The 15,758-nt window shown below is 45.5% G+C and overlaps 2 long non-coding RNA genes and 2 other non-coding genes across 5 annotated transcripts; all 4 read left to right on the top strand.

Moving 5' to 3' along the window:
• Positions 1-344: 344 nt before the first annotated feature.
• LOC143421745 (uncharacterized) lies at positions 345-3,618 on the top strand. Its single transcript, XR_013101304.1, has 3 exons — positions 345-778; positions 904-987; positions 1,110-3,618. It is a non-coding gene; the product is annotated as an uncharacterized LOC143421745 (long non-coding RNA).
• A 9-nt stretch (positions 3,619-3,627) lies between these two features.
• Positions 3,628-7,200, top strand: LOC143421744 (uncharacterized). 2 transcript variants are annotated; one of them, XR_013101303.1, is made up of 4 exons: positions 3,628-5,094; positions 5,190-6,442; positions 6,546-6,653; positions 6,759-7,200. It is a non-coding gene; the product is annotated as an uncharacterized LOC143421744 (long non-coding RNA). The 2 variants fall into 2 exon arrangements; XR_013101302.1 differs by having other exon boundaries at positions 5,190-6,653.
• Positions 4,243-4,315, top strand: trnai-uau (transfer RNA isoleucine (anticodon UAU)). The gene has a single exon. It is a non-coding gene; the product is annotated as a tRNA-Ile (tRNA).
• On the top strand, positions 5,389-5,462 carry trnat-agu (transfer RNA threonine (anticodon AGU)). Its single transcript has one exon. It is a non-coding gene; the product is annotated as a tRNA-Thr (tRNA).
• Positions 7,201-15,758: the final 8,558 nt, after the last annotated feature.

Raw genomic sequence — 15,758 nt, forward strand, 5'->3', positions numbered from 1 at the left:
TTTGACAGACTCATATTTCAAATTGAAGTTGATGCTAAATCTCTGTACTAACAAAGATTTTTTAAAAAGACGGTCAACTGTGTCAGAAACGGAAGTTTCGAGTAGTTTAAGTGTTTTCCTGCCTAGTGAATTCTTCCACTCTCTTTGAAAGACTGCCAAGAGTGAGAACCTCTCCCCTATTTATAGGTTTTCGGGTGCTGATGTCATAAAGAAGATCAGAGATCAAAGGGATTCTGGTGAAACGTCACTGTGTCTGGTCTGGGCAGTTCTGAATTGAATAATAACAAAATGACGGGGGGCGTGTCTGGTAGTCATGTGAAGACGTGTTGTACAGGGCTCCTCAATGGACTAACTTGTTTCATAATTCCATTGCTCCAAAACTAACGAACTTTTAACAACAGTACGATAACACGCCCGTGTGCTGCTCTGAGGCACTTTTTACATCTTCAAGGCTACGGTGTACGAAATATGAGCAAATGTGCATGACACGAATTCAAACGTGGTGCAGATGTGTGTCACAGGTTGATCTGGCTGTAGGCTGTGGCACTTGGCCAGAGGTGGCGCTGGTTGACTCGACTCCATGTTAGTGCACAAAGTAAACAGCTCGCTGTAGTTGTGAAGCAAAAACGCTGAATTCGGAGAAATAAACCGTGCGAGGGGAACGATGACGACGACAACAGTCTCCCGATCTTTACTCTTGCTGTCCTGTGAACAACATCGGCGTGGTGTTACTTGTTTGCTGTTTTCGCGATCGCGTCGCGCATGAGGATATCACCAGGTAAACTCGCCACATTTTAAACATTTTGTTGTTCAACAGCATCAAGACTGACGGAGTGTGTTTGAGACAACCTCACAAGTGTCACAGATGACACATTTGCCGTTTTTTTGCTGGTTTGTCGGTAGCAGCTCCTGAAACGCAAGACTGCCGCACATCTGTCCGACCAACGCCAGTTGATCTAAACGCCAGTAGATCTGGAACACCGGAAGGTAGAATGATTTTGATTTAATGCCGTATATGGAAGAAAACACACGTGTGTATAATCTTCAACTGTCAAACTTCATAATTTCATTAAGAACATCCCATTTATTTACTTTATTTGCTTTTACAGTTTGCTTTGGCTCATACTCCACCTGCTCTGTCCGATCAGTTTTGCAGCTTTTGCGTGACTCTGAGCGGAGAGCAAAGGTCACACGTCACAGTTCATCCTGCTGCTTCGATTAGCAGTCACAACATCAATAAACCGTGACCCACTTCCACCGCAGCCGTACAGGCCCGAGCCATAACATTACCTCCACCATGTTTGACGTGTGATGTGGTATGCTTCAGACCACCAGCTGTTTCTCTCCTCTATACTCACGCAGCCATGAAACTGTTTTTCAGTAAACTGTTCAATTACTGTGATAATGGAGGCCTGTATGAAAGTGTCACTGTCTAAATGAACCTGTCTGTAGATGGAAATATTAACAGCAGGTGTGTAAACATCCACTCTAGTCTAAGACACTCATCCTTTGCTGATCTCTAGATGTAAAACCAAAAGTTTCCAATGACGAGTCATGATGGGAGAGCTCTGAGTTAATGGCATTAAAATGCAGAACATGAAGGAACATGTTTATTAAAAAGGCCAGCCTCGTGTACCAACTTCACAGGAAAAAACATCAGCTGGTGTTCTCATTTATACTGCAGTAAAACCACAAAACTCCCACCAGAAGTCACACTGACAGAAAGGAGCAGAGAAACTGTAGCGGTATCACACCTACCATCTCTCTGCTACGTGGCACAGATGTCCTGTTTGAACATGTTAATCAGTTTACTGGTTGGATTTAAAAAACCTTTCAACATTTCTGTTCATTCGTGTGCCACACAGACAGTAACAGAGTACATGTGCCGCCGTTACGTATTTAAAATACTAAATATGAGTAACTGCATTCCGTTACAGTTACCGTTTAAAAAGGTGGTATTCAGAATACAGTTACTTTGTTGAAATAAAGGGATTACATGGCGGTACTTTCCTGTTTCATATGTTCGGCTATGCCCTCTCTGTTTTTGGTAATTCCACACTGGTGGAAACCCAAACAAAACACGCATTAAGAGGCTCTAATGTCTGTGTCTCAGTCTCACTGCTCATGTCACCCCTACTTGCAGCAGCATAATGATGTAAAGAAATATTTTTAAAAATCAGTGCTCAAAAAATGATTTAATATGAAGGCAACAGGCAGTGTTACAGGCATAGCGCTAAAGAATTGAGCCTGATGGGCGGTGTAGTCCAGCTGTAAGTAAGCTGTTAAGACTCGACTATACGCTGTGTTCGTGTTTCCTCTGAAACAATAAGTTTGGTTGCAGCAGCCTTTCAACGCCTCTCTCTGTCTCCCGCTAGCAAAGTTGACCCACACAACAAAGTAAAGCTAGTTTTCAGCTGCGAGCCCGACACGAACCCGACGTATTAGCCAGAGGTCCCTTTACTACGGCTCGGAGCCGCGGACCTGTTTTATATACGTGCCGAATAGTTTCTATACGAGATCGCTGCAAAAAGTGCAGCCTTACCTAATGTGCACCTACTGTTACTCATTTATATTAAGATTTAAACATCTAGCTGGTGTTGGTGTGGAGAGTAACCTTCAGTAATAGTAATAAATCACACAGCAATAGGACATTCATGTAGCTGTAAACAGCATGATAATATATTAAGTAATCCAAAGAATTCAGAATATGTTACAAAATACATTTTGGGGCCTGTAATCTGTAATCTGTAGTGGGATACATTTTAAAAGTAACCTTCCCAACACTGCACACAGGTGAGAAATATAACTGTAAATGGTCAAAGGAGCTTGCAAAGAAAAGCGTCTGGACTTCTTTCAGTTGCTTGAAGACGTTTCACCTTCATCCGAGAAGCTTCTTCAGTTCTAAGGTCAAATGGTGGAGAGTCCCAGATATAAACCTAGTGGGAGTTTCCCCCAAAGAGGGACAAAAGGACCCCCTGATGATCCTCTAATCACATGAGCCAAGGTGTGAAAGCGGGTGTGGGTCCCAATCAGCCAGAGTTTTGGGTGAGCTCATTGTGAAACCTGGCCCCACCCTATCATGTGATTTCCTGAGGTCAGAGGCAGCCTGAGAGGAGTCTGAGTACTGATGACTGAACTGAAGTCGAAGCAGGGCCTGGCTGTTCTTTGGTGCAATACTGATTTCTACCACAAGATGGTGCAGTGACTGAATCTAACCCGTGACAGCTGAGGAGCTGTGATGTCACTGGTTAAAGTGTCAGCCTTACAGCAGAGATGAACCTTTGGATCCTTCCTCATCTGTAACAGCTTTACAGACTGTGGCGCTGTGGGTCCCAGCAGTGCCTTGCAGCTGTTGTGCAGACGCAGAGTTTCAGGGTTCAAGTTCCAGCTGTGCATAAAGCCTGAAAGCTGTCGTTGCCTTGCCTTGGTGGGTACCAGAGGACGGGGGTGCCTACTGGGGTCAGCAGGGGAGCTGGCCCTAGGGAGGGGCATCCTCCCCTCCCTCCTTTTCCTCCCCATCCCCGGCTACCTCCCTCTTCCCGCTCCACCACACTCACCCACACAGGTAGGGCCTTGGGGTGCGGGTGTGTCACCAGGGTGCAGGGGAGACATCCCCCCCCCCCCCCCCCCCCCTCTGTCCTCTTCTGGCCACCTGTGCCTCAATTTTATCTCACAACTTAGACATCCACATTACTTACACTCTCATGACACACACATGTATATAGGGCCTTGAGGGTGGGCACGTTAACGGCGTCCAGTGGACGGTCTGTGTACTCAAACCTACCTCTGGCGCTGGTGCTGGTCGATCAAATGGACCAATACGGCAATGCCACGATGATCCATTTGGCAAAGTAAATCCATTGGGTCTCCTTGTTGGTCTTCAGACAACAATTCTGATGGCTAAAGAACCAAATGGGACAGGCGGAAAAAAAAAAAGAAAGCTGTCGTTAACTGTGGCTCTGCAAACGTGGCTCAGCAGGTAGTTTCTCTCAGGAAGTGCTGTTTGTGTAGAGGCTGGTTTTCTGTGACCTGCACAGTGACACAATCACTGATGATGTCACTGTTAATACGTCCAGAATCACAGTCGTGACATCGGCGTCTTATTGGTCAGAAGGTTTTTCCTCCTAAGGAAAGCCGCTGTCGTAACGAACACTTTGATGTCATGTTTCTGCGCATTTTCAACGTGTCCAACTTTACAGATGACTCCTGACTGATGACCAGCTGTCAGGTCAGCTGACTGCAGCGCTGTGGCTGAGCAGGTGAAAGCACCTGTCTTATAAACAGGAGGTCCTGGGTTCAAATCCCAGCAGTTCCGCTGTCAGAGTGTGGTCCCCTTAAAATTGTACAGGTGTCCTTTACTGGTTTGATTGCTGGTTTTACCCCAGTTTAAATCGTGGATGCCTCACAACCTCCCACACTAACACAGAGATCAGAGTGTTGGTGTGTTTAGGTGGACCCCATCTGACACAAGTCACCATAAAGCATCTGCACGTCTAAGGAAAGTGCTTCCTTTATTAGCTCCTTAGCAGAAGAGACAGGCCCTGCCAAGTAGTCACCGGGAGTGAGCTGGTACATACCTGAGCGCCCAGCCCCGGACACCAAGAACCACCAACGCACCGACCCCTGAGGGCATCAGTTACCGGCAGGGAGTGTGGTGAGGGGAGATAGGCCTTTGGAGGGCCTGGGAGTTCCCAGAGAGGTGGAGTGTAAGACCCGACCTGACATATAGACACAGACACAAACATGCATTCCCACCCTCATGCACACATATACAAATACTCAGCACTCACCCAACGTAGGGATAGACATACATGGACACTGTACACACAATCACACTCCCCAAACAAACTCTATACCCCGGGTCCAGGTACCCTCGCCCCTGGAGGGGGAAACGGCACCTACACCCAGGAGATGTTACAGGTGGAGGCAAGCAGACCGCAGCAGCAGGGAGGCCCCGCATCCCAGATCCCAATTGGACGGCCAACACCTCCTCCCAGCCCCCCGCCCCGATGGCCAGCAGAGAACAGGGGTGTGTGAAGACCCCAAACCTCCCTCCTCTCGCTCATGTGTAGTGTTGCTGCGTGTTGTTCTAAGGTGCATTTAACTGATCAGTTTGCATTAATTCTAATGTTTCTGGCCAACATCAGCAGCCTTTACAGTTCTCATTATGTTTTTTACCAAACACACAGGCTGAACTGAGATGTTGGATGGACGGCGGTTTAACCGTGACCGTGGCAGCGAGGTGGGAGGTGATCGTGGGCCGTTCACCTTTTCTTCGTTCCACATCCGGAGGCAAAGTCGTCTGAAACTGAAGAAGTCAGAAAACAGTTTGACCAGCTTTAAGGCCACACCTTCCTGCAGGCGGTCATGTGATCCACACACATGCAAGGCGCTGTGGCTTAGATGGTTAAAGCGCCTGTCTAGTAAACAGGAGATCCTGGGTTCGAATCCCAGCAGTGCCTTAGTGCTGCGCTTTTTCCAAGTTTAAGCTAACGCAGAAAAGAAAGCAGCAGCAAGAGCCGATCGCAGTCGTCACTGTTAACAGAGCTGAGGACGTCTGTGGAGACGCTGTCACGGGTCCTCATAAGTGCCTCTATGCAAACAGACACACACTCAGGGGTCAGACAGAGGAGCCTTTGTGTCCAGTCGCAGTGAATGAAGCCTCACACAGAACAAACACACTCCCACCACTCTATAAACACAGCGAGCACTGTTTACCCAGCATCCTCTCTGTTCGCTCTCCAAGCACCAAAGAAACAAGCCTCAGCACTGAGGCGCTGCTAGGATTCGAACCCTCATTAGACAGGCGCTTTAACCAGCTCAGCCACGGCACTGCACACATGCACACCTGGTCACAGGGATTTAATCCAGATTAGCCTAAAGTCAGCTGTGATTCGTGCGGATGAAAACACTCAGTTTACTCTGAAACTTCACTAAACCAGCTGAACTTTAAGCAGCTGACTATGAGACTGAACTCACAGCTCCATCCTGGACTGCATCACTCGGCCGTTTCTATCATTTCTCTTACATTTGCAGTTAAAAGGCTCCAACATTTATTGTACCCTGAGAGTCTGTGAGGACGGTCAGTTATTAATCTGAGCTTTAAGCTCTGTTTGTTTTCTTATTCATTCAGGAGAGCAGAAGGAGAGCAGCGAGAGTCAACGGGAAGAAAAGAGGCGACACTGAGGCCTCGAATGTGCAGAGCAGAAATGAAACGAGGGGAAGACGAAGCTGAGGCTGAGGAGCAGAGAGACGAGGAAGAGATCCAAAGACTCGGTGCTGAGTCACGACAGCCTGGCTCGTGTCGCAGCACATCGATCTCCTGCAGTGTGTGTGTGTGTAATGCTGGTCCAGCATGACACAGCTTCTTTGACTTTCTATCGCCTTCTTGCAAGCGTCACCGTTCTCCCAGGTGTTAAAGGGAGGTTCACACGACTCACAGGTCATGTGATCATTCCTCCTGACATCATCAGTTTTTTGACTAAAAAAATTTATTTCTTTTACTTTTAGTAGAAACTTTTAGTAGAAACTTCATGTCCCTACAGAGAGCTTTGCAAACCCAGCGTCAGACTGCAGAGGCCTCTGACTGCCACCTGATCCAGAAGCTGAGCCCACCTGACCTCGTGAGCTGAGATTTCCCTGTCCTGGCTGAGGTAACACACTCCTTTATTTTCTGCATCATCACCATACGAGTCATTAGAATCAGCTCCGAGGAGTGTCTGCTGCTGAAGTCTCAGACTGTTTGGTTTCATTTTCAGTAACATTTCTGAATCTTCTGCTCAGAAATGTGAAACTTAAGGATGCGTCAGGCTGATCTGGGTTCAGATAAGATGACTGCTGGGTAAAACTCACTGAGCTGCCTTTCCTCCCTCCTCTTCCTCGTTATAAGATTCTTACTGACTGTGGTGGATGTTTGGACAGTGAGTCTGTGGACGCCTCGCACATGTGACGGAGGATAAATCAAAGTCCTCCAGAGGAGCTCAGACAGACATTTCCATGATGTTGACGCCAAGCCCCGCCCACCTCGCAAATACCTTCCACCAGCTCTGCAAAATATTTCCAGCAACAACACCTTCAATCCATCAAAACACACACAGACACACACAAAAACACACACTTAGTTTGTCTCCTCTCCAGTGACTCATGACTGAGCGTATTACACCAGCAGTGTGTGCGTGTGTGCGTGCGTGTGTGTGTGTGTGTGTGTGTGTGTGTGTGTGTGTGTGCATGTGTGTGTGTGTGTGCGTGTGTGTGTGTGCGTGTGTGTGTGTGTGTGTGTGTGCATGTGTGTGTGTGTGTGCATGTGTGTGTGCATGTGTGTGTGTGTGCATGTGTGTGTGCATGTGTGTGTGCATGTGTGTGTGTGTGTGTGTGTGTGTGTGTGCATGTGTGTGTGTGTGCATGTGTGTGTGTGTGCGTGTGTGCGTGTGTGCATGTGTGTGTGTGTGTGTGTGTGTGCGTGTGTGCATGTGTGTGTGCATGTGTGTGTGTGTGCATGTGTGTGTGTGTGTATAAATAGAGAAAGCGTGGGGGATTACGCAGCATTTTTAACTTTGTGTACTCGTTGTGTGTTGTGACCTTCAGACCCGTCACAGGTGCTGATTTGCAGTCTGACAGTTACACAACCACAGGCAGCAGCGCAGACTGCAAATCAACAATGATGACAAACTCATCCGTGTTTGATGTGTAGTAACGACGCTGGATTCATGATTCCTTGGCAGCTTTGTTTACTATGTCACTGAGCAAACAATACATGCAAGCAGCTTGACTGCGGGTCTAGACATTCCCTTGCTGCGTGCGTGCACAGTGTACTACTTTGAACAGGTATAGGAAATCCCCATTAATGAACAATACTAGTCAGATGTTCTACAGTCCCTGTTAACCCTCTGTGTTGACCCGGAGATGTCATGGTCCTGGAACTGAGCTTCATTATTCTCTGATTTCATTTTGGTTCTTCTTCTTTTCTCAGGAGGCCTTTGAGCTCGGTCTTTGTTCTTGCACTTTTGCATTCTGGGTTTGATTTGATTTCCCTCGTGTTCATCTACAGTCCTCGTATTCAGTCTGTTCTCCTCCTGCTCTTCTGCATCATTATTTTATTTACTAAGTCACTTTACAGCAAATAAAAGACTCTCACAAATCCACGTTCAGCCTGCTGCACAGCATTTCCACAGGAGGGGTCGAGAAACGGTGCTTTCACCCTGCAGAGGCCAAGCAGGAGCAGCCGACAGCGGTCACATGGACGTATTTCTCACTGGGATTTGCTGCTTGTTTTCAGTTTCTGGAGTTTTTTCTTCCTGCTGGAGAGACGATCCACAGTAACTGACTTTATTAAAGCCGCACAGGAAGAAACCAGCTGCAGCTTCATCCTTCCCTCAGTGTGAGCAGCTGTCAGCTCTGTGAGGATCCTCAGGAAGACGTCTCCTCAGCTGAGGGCGGCTCTGCGGAGGCCCGTCCGTGACTGATGGTGTCCTGCTGTGTGTTATCAGATCCAGGTGTGCTTTCACTGCACTGACAGTGTGTTTGCATCGTTGTCATGCTGGAACAGGAAGCTGCTGTCAGTCAGATGTTTCCAGATGTTCCTGCGTGGTGGATCAGACTCTGTGATTCATCAGTTTATCAAAGATCTCCAACAGCTCTGACTGAGCTGCAGCTGAAACCATGACAGAGCCTCCACCCAGCTTCACAGATGGCTGCAGACTGTTGGACCTCCTCCTCACCTCCTCGTACAAACTGACCATGATGTGGCTCCATCTCTGCATCACACCTGTTCCTCTCGTCTTCAGTTCTTGTGTCATTTTCAGACCTCAGCCTTTCCTCCTGTTTCCCTTCTCTGACACATTCATGAAAGACGTGACTTTCAGATATTGTTCATCTACAGGGAGTTTTTAGGTCTCACATTTCTTCTTCTTCTGTCCAGTTTCCTTAATATTTTAGGGACACGCTGCACAGCATGTTGAGATATGCCAAGTTTCAACTAACAGCTCTTTGGGAATCATCATCATCACATGTCAAACTGTGTCATCTTTGGCATTTCTCACAAATCCAATAAAGAAATGGAAACAGAGGATGTTTGTGTGAGAGGCTGCTGCTAACAGAGAGCTGAGTCGTCTCTCATTTATTGGCTCAACACTGGTTACTTGAGGTAGGAGTCTTTTTATGCTTTAATGATTCATAGGTCAGATTTAAGTGGCCTAATAAGCAAATAACACCCCTCTGATAGGTCAGGTACAAGGACTGGACCAAAGACTCTTTAGAAAGGTGGAGAACTTTGGCTCAAAAGCACTTTAACTTTATTCCGGCTCCTTGGGAGCAAAATCTAAAGAAACCAGTTGTGGCTTTGTCCCAGACCAGGATCTGTGCTGTACAGCTGATCAGTGGTTCAAACCTGAGGTTCAGCAGAAATCATGTCAGGTTTTTGACACAGAGTGTGAGCAGCTCGTCGGGGTAAAAGGATTCAAAGTGACCTCAGTAAGTGCAGTCACTAGGTCTTTATAAAGGTACCTGGACTGACGCTGCGGCCCTGAGAGGACGTGACAGTTCTGCCTGGTTCTGGACCTCGCTGATGTCTCTCAGGCTCTTCAGTAAGCCCTCAGTTTTCTCTGTGTCCTCTGCTCTCTGCGAGACGTTTGCCAAATGTTCCTCAAACACTCTGTAAACAGTCCACGCCGTTCTTAGGCAACCGCTGCTAATCAGAGCAGCTGCCATCATCCTCCTCATCATCATCGACTAAAGATAACTCTGTATGTCAGCAGCATGCAGCAACTGGGTCAACACTCACACCAATCCACCAGTTAGCACTGGTTTACCCTGGAAACAAAATAAAGCATGAAATAGTGATTTAATCACACGTTGCTTCAAGTGTCTGGTCACAGACACATCCTGGTTTCTATCACGTTGTCCACTGAATGCTGCTGTGCTAACTCTGTGTGTAAAACTGTGTAAGACTCAAACATGCTCACAGTGGAAACCACATCGCTGTATCGAAGCTTCATCACCTCACTGTTTTTAACCCAGCTGCAGTTCCTCTAACGTCCAGCAGGGGCTCCAGCAGTGAGTCAGTGCCATAGACTCCCATGTTAAAATCTGCGTGTTAAAAGCCTGATACAAAACCTGTTTTGGTCTCTAAAGATAATTTCCCCTTCATGACACCTGCACAGGTGGAGGATGATTTTATAACTCACCTGTTTAAACTGGATCAAGGCTCAAAGCTTTATAGGATCAATCCAAATAACTGCTGATGGCCTTTGTGGCTCAGTGTCAGCACTTTGATCGGACTGTTCTCCATCTACACCTCTGCAGCCGTGTTAACAGGCCGCACAAGTTTGTGTTAGTGTTTGATGGAGGGTGTGACCATTAAACAGAGCTCCAGCAGAGACTGGTCACATGCGCAGTGATTCACCTGTTGGCGGTGACTCAGACTCCCAGTAAACCCCCAGTCAGCTGACGGCTGTTTCCAGTGCAAACAGTGGAGACCGTCTGCTGTGATGTGGAGGTCACAGAGGCAGTGACGGGGTTTCACTCGCCCACTCAGAGCTGAGGCTGGGGGTGGATTCATTTCTCTGCTCATTTTGATGGAACATCTGTCGTCTTGTTGTTGGGCTCTGGGAAACCAAAGACTTTTTATTGTTATGATTACAACAAAACGTATTAACCGAGAAAATCGTCGGAACATTAACAAATCCTGACATTTCAGTAGTTTCAGATCTGACTCACACACTGCAGGTTGTGTGACTTTTGCATAAGAAACTTTGCTTCTGAACATGACTGAACCTTAAATAATCCACCCCTGATTAGCAGGTAATCATTTCTGCTGTGTTTCAGTACCTGATGTGGAGAGTCATTGTATTTCAGCAGGTATAAAACAGGTTATAATAGGTTAAAAAATAACCGCTTTAAATACAGAGCGAAGAAACAAGTGGGTGATTGCAGGATGGCGGTGTCCATCTTTTATGTACAGTCTATGACTTGGACCATATAGAGGCTAGAGGAGACGAAGCGTTATCATGGCAGACACGGTACTTTAGCTGCAACTGGCTCGGGGAGGTTTTGCTCTTTTACTCTGTTGATACTCCGTCCTTACACTTCTGCGCCTCCTGCAGTTACTGTGGTATTTCTGTGGTATCTGATGTAGCGTCTGAGGATCCTTCTCCTGGTTGTGTGCTGTTTTAACAGGGCTCTGTAAGAGCTCAGGCTGCTGCACAGAAGAGCTAAAATGTTTAAAGTGGATCTTTTCTGTTTTCCTCATTTCCTGTTTCATGTTCACAGTAATGAGCTCGGAGTGAGCTGTGATCACTGTGAGCCCAAACACACTCAGTTTATCACAGCTTTTTCTACTCTTGGATCTGAATGATGTCATAAAGAAGGGATATCCCTAAGATGGTCAGGGACAGAAGCTCCACCCACCTCTGGTTTAAAGTTGATTAAGGGGGAGGGGCTAAGACAGCTTGTTTCAGCTGGGATGAACTGAGGCTCAGTGTGAGATAAAGAAGGATTATTTTGGACTTTAAATCATGCAAATCTGCTGTAGCAGTAAAAATGAGCAGAACTTGCTGCACAAACCCTGTTTATCTTACCGTAGCATCATTACTGGCGTGCATGAGGTCCAGTCAGTGTATGACGCTTAACAACATGAGACACTGAGATCTTTACTGTGGTCCAGGTAGAGCTACACCTGTCCAGGTCAGGTGAAACTAAACTCTTAAAGCTGTTTTCTTATTTGAAAATTAAACTTTGTGATTATTTACATGAGGGTGGAGCCAGGATGACCCGTGCCATCCCCGGCACGCCGCCCCTCCTTTAATGATTGTGACACTGAGCTTGGGTCAGGTTTCAGTTTCAGTGTTCAGACTGTGACGGTTCGTCTGCGTGGGTAAAATCCACTCGTGGATCTCTGAGTTTCACAGACGTTGGTTTTGGTTAACCCGTGAAGATTTATCTCCTTATGACTCACATCACTATGATTTCATGTTCGTTCACCTCAACTTTCTCTTTTCACGGCTGTTTCACTTCTTTATAACCAGAGACAATAACAGTTTATTGTCTTTACACTGAGGACGTGTTTCTGAGTCAAAGGCTTAAGCAGAACTAAAACTGAAGTTTAGTCATCAATCATTTAAATAAAGGAGATGATTCAGATCTTACTGAAGGGACAGTTCTGTAAATATGCAGCCTCCTCGGCTCCTCTCACATGTGATCACATGCTGGCCTGCTGTGCGTGTGAAGCAGCCATAAATGCTGTGACATATATATTCACATGTTATATATAGAGTCTGGCCTGTCATCAGCATGCTGTGTAACTGTATATGTGACCCTGTCAGGCCACCCTGGATATCTCTGCATTCCTCCTAAAGCAGCGTTTCTTTGCACTGATGCCCATGTGTGAGTTAGCTCATAGATCATTTCCTCTTTATGTTTCTGCTTCACTGCATTCAGGAGGAAATATTTACATTTTGCTTTATTCTTTTAGAGATTAAATTCCTAAATAATTTGCATGTTAATATTTTGCTCCGACCCTGAACCACAACATCCTCATTAAAGTCAACTTGGGACCTTTGTCGGCGCTTGACTCTAAATAATCACACACAGCGCTGTCCTCTCCTTCCTCTGTGTCTGATGCTCGGATTAAATGTGGCCACAGTTCCTGATGATGAAACATGAGAGGTGCAGGAGGACAGAGCACCACCTCTCCTCATCCATGTATAACAAAGCCTAGAAGTGATCACAGAATTTTAAATGGCAGTAAAAATAGCACAAGTATGGTGACCTCAACTAATGTCAAAAACACATTTTCATTTCTATTTATTGTGGAATTGAGCAGCTATGAACAGGAAAGACTGAGATAATGCTCAAAGTAATCATATAATGGAACAGCCCTGATAGCTGACAGGGTCAAAATACAGGTCAGCAGGTTAGGAATCCAGCTGTGGGCCTTCCACTCTTGGAGCTCTGCTTTTTGTGACCATCATGTCTGACATGGGTAACATGTCCAAGTGTGCCATCACTGTACAAACCACATCCTGCTCTGCAGGAGGCATCGTACGAATGTTTCTCTGGAGGAGCAAAGCCCTGCTGGGCGGCATTATCGTATTCCAGTATTCATCACAGTGTTCTAACTGGTATTTCTCTCTCAGTGGTGGAAATATCCCGGCTAAAGAATGAGTGTATGAAGAGGTCAAGTTGTGCCTGCAGTCTTATAGATGTGGGTCAGTACTCAAGCTCTCGAGGTTACTTTGCTGTTAAGCTGTTGATGCAGTCACTATAATTTGTGTGTGAAAGAAATTTTTTTTAAAAGCAATCATGAGCCAAAGCAGCAGAACTGAAATGATGCCATTTACTGCTTAAGAAAGTTGTAGCTGGGTTGTTGTGAGTAGGTGAGGCTAGGAAGTAGAGATGGGCGTGAGCAGCTGACTGGATGACTTTACAAGCTGTCGTTGCTTTGGTCACCAGTTGTTTTATCTAATTGTCAACATTTTAATTGATGCCCAATGGCGCTGAATTGCTGTGATCTGTTTCTGTGGGTCGGATCTTGTTGTTCACACTATTATTGTTCTTTTAAAAGCCAAAGGATGACTGGAAGGATGTATGCATGAAAACACACACACACACACACACACACACACACACACACACACACACACACACACACACACACACACACACACACACACACACACACACACAGAGCTTGGAGAGAGTAGAGAAAAGGAAAGCTCAAACCCACAGACCATGGTGGGAGGAGCCAAACATAAAAGCAGCATGATCCTAGACCATAATAATAAAACGCACCACAACAGCTCAGTGAACTATTTGGTAAATGGCCTGTATTTGTATAGCGCTTTACTTTATTTGTTGAATAAAGTCTTAAATCGCAGGTGCTGAAAAGTAGTCATCTGCTCACAAGCTATTGTATTTCTTTGTGTGGGTTATTTCTTCATCAGATGCACAGATCAGATAAAAAGGCCAGAGGATGGTCAGTATGATAAGGAAGTTTGGAAGTGATATCTCTGAAATGACAAAATGAGATCCCGCTGCAGTTGAAACAGGTCAGGCTGCAAACACAAGAGATCCATCAGAGATAGTGAAAACATTACAAGTGTCCAAAACAACAGTTTGGGTCCATTATCACATCTAAAGAAGCGACGGAGCTGAATGCCTTAAATGATCTGTGAAAACAACTGTGGACAGTGAGAAGAGGATTCTGTCAAGAACATCTGCTTACAGCTTTGTCCACACTGACAACAAGACCTCCAAACTTTGGATGACATTTGGTAACTTCTCTGAGATCAGTGAGAAGGCAGGGTTACCCTGGTAACGGGAGCCTGGGGTGTTGGCTTTATTTTATACTCATTTTAGTTTCCTGTGAGCAAATATAAGCTTTTATATTTCTGTGTGATTCTTTAACATGACAACACTGGAGACAGAAATGTGTACCTAGACTGAGCCTTTGTTTGAATCCTTTGAAACATCAGCGCTGTAACATGAAAGCACAGTGAAAAAACTTATTATCACACCAAAAAAACCCAACAACACTGAAACGGACGTGTGCAGCACCTGGGAGAGTGCTCAACGTGCTCTGGGATCAGTGGAAATACAGAGAATAGCTCCCAAAATGATGACCTCCATCCTAAAAAGCTAACAAAAGCCAAACAGGAGCTCCGTGTCATCACAGAGACGTTTAGATGTTCAAACTTAGCATTCTTGAAAGCAAAACAAAAATCTGCTATTTATTTTCTCTTAAATGAACGTATACTTTGATTCTTAAATGAAAATGCATTGGCTCTCGTATATAATATAATATGCAATGTTTCTTACAAATACTGTTGAATGAATAATTCCTCACTGTTGTTCATTCTTCTATTAATCCTCGTCATGCTCTGTAGATATATTACCTCACTCTGTCCTGTCTGGGTCTATTACCAGCATTGGTCCCACATTACTATCCATCATCAACAGTTCACGGAGGCAAGGCTGTGTTCCATCTTATTTTAAACATGCTGAGGTAACTCCTCTGTTAAAAAAAACAGAATCTCGATCCTAGCTCTGCTAGTAATTACCGACCTATTTCAAAATTGAAAAAATTGTTGAAAATCAGTTCAGGTCTCTATTATGTCAATTACAGATTCTTGACCCTTTTCAGTCTGGCTTTCAAAAGCAGCACTCTACAGAGACCGCTCTCTTAAGAGTCTATAATGATCTGTTAATGGCATCTGACGCAGGGAACTGTTCTGTGATCATTTTGCTTGATCTTAGTGCAGCCTTTGACACCATGGACCACAAAATCCTACTTAACAGGCTCAAGGTTTTGGCTGGTGTATCTGGCTCTGCCCTAGACTGGTTTTCTTCCTACTTATCAGACAGGACCTTCTCTGTTAGGACTGATAGGTTCTCCTCTAACACTGCTGCCCTGACCTGTGGTGTCCCACAGGGCTCAGTTTTAGGTCCATTACTATTTTCTTTTTATATGCTTCCTTTAGCTAGTATCATTCAATCTTTTAGCAACCTGTCTTATCATTTTTATGCTGATGACATTCAGCTCCATATGTCCTTTAAGCCTCATCAGCTGGATAGGCTGTCCACCCTAGTCCAGTGCTTAACCCAGGTTTCTGATTGGCTTTCAAGCAACTACCTTGTTCTAAATACTAACAAGACCGAGACCATGATCATAGCTCCTCCTGAGCTACATTCTAAAATCAGTCAGGTTCTTGCCTCTTTCTGTCCATCTGTCAAGTCAAATATTCGAAATCTTGGAGTAATATTTG

This window comes from Maylandia zebra, linkage group LG13, assembly GCF_041146795.1.
Source record: "Maylandia zebra isolate NMK-2024a linkage group LG13, Mzebra_GT3a, whole genome shotgun sequence".
Taxonomy (NCBI): Eukaryota; Metazoa; Chordata; class Actinopteri; order Cichliformes; family Cichlidae; genus Maylandia; species Maylandia zebra.